The following is a 997-nucleotide window of genomic DNA, read 5'->3' on the forward strand; positions in this document are numbered from 1 at the left end:
CATTAAACTCTAATGGCTATGTAATCTATGTCATATAACATCTGCCTTAACATACATGTTGTTACTGTGCGACCTGAATGTCAGGTATTGTTGGGGGAGAAGGCAGAAAGGAAAAAAGGGAGAGGAAGAATGAAAACTCACAACAGCTCCATCACAATTTCTGTTCCATTTAAAACAGACTCCATTACAGGCTCCAGTGGGATTTTCCAAACAGGCTTTCGCTCAGGCAACAGAGATGAACTCGACACTGTCCTATTCCCCCTAGTCCAGGAACTCCCCACATACGTTCGAGACACCACCCATGCCCTCCACCTCCTCCAAGACTTCCGTTTCCCCGGCCCCCAACGCCTCATCTTCACCATGGATATCCAATCCCTCTACACCTCCATCCGCCATGACCAGGGCCTCCAAGCCCTCCGTTTTTTCCTCTCCAGACGTCCCCAACAGTACCCTTCCACCGACACTCTCATTTGTTTGGCCAAACTGGTCCTCACCCTTAACAATTTCTCCTTTGAATCCTCCCACTTTCTACAAACCAAATGTGTAGCCATGGGCACACGTATGGGCCCCAGCTATGCCTGTCTCTTTGTTGGCTACGTAGAGCAGTTGATCTTCCGTAATTACACAGGCACCACTCCCCAGCTCTTCCACCGCTACATTGATGACTGCATTGGCGCCACCTCGTGCTCCCGCGAGGAGGTTGAGCAATTCATCAACTTCACCAACACATTCCACCCTGACCTTAAATTTACCTGGACCATCTCCGACACCTGGCTCCCCTTCCTGGACCTCTCCATCTCCATCAGTGACGACAGACTTGACACTGACATTTTCTACAAACCCACCGACTCCCACAGCTACCTGGATGACACCTCTTCCCACCCTACCTCTTGCAAAAATGCAATCCCGTATTCCCAATTCCTCCGCCGTATCTGCTCCCAGGAGGAGCGGTTCCACCATAGAACACACCAGATGGCCTCCTTCTCTAGAGACCGCA

The sequence above is a fragment of the Chiloscyllium plagiosum genome, chromosome 12, assembly GCF_004010195.1.
Source record: "Chiloscyllium plagiosum isolate BGI_BamShark_2017 chromosome 12, ASM401019v2, whole genome shotgun sequence".
Classification (NCBI taxonomy): domain Eukaryota; kingdom Metazoa; phylum Chordata; class Chondrichthyes; order Orectolobiformes; family Hemiscylliidae; genus Chiloscyllium; species Chiloscyllium plagiosum.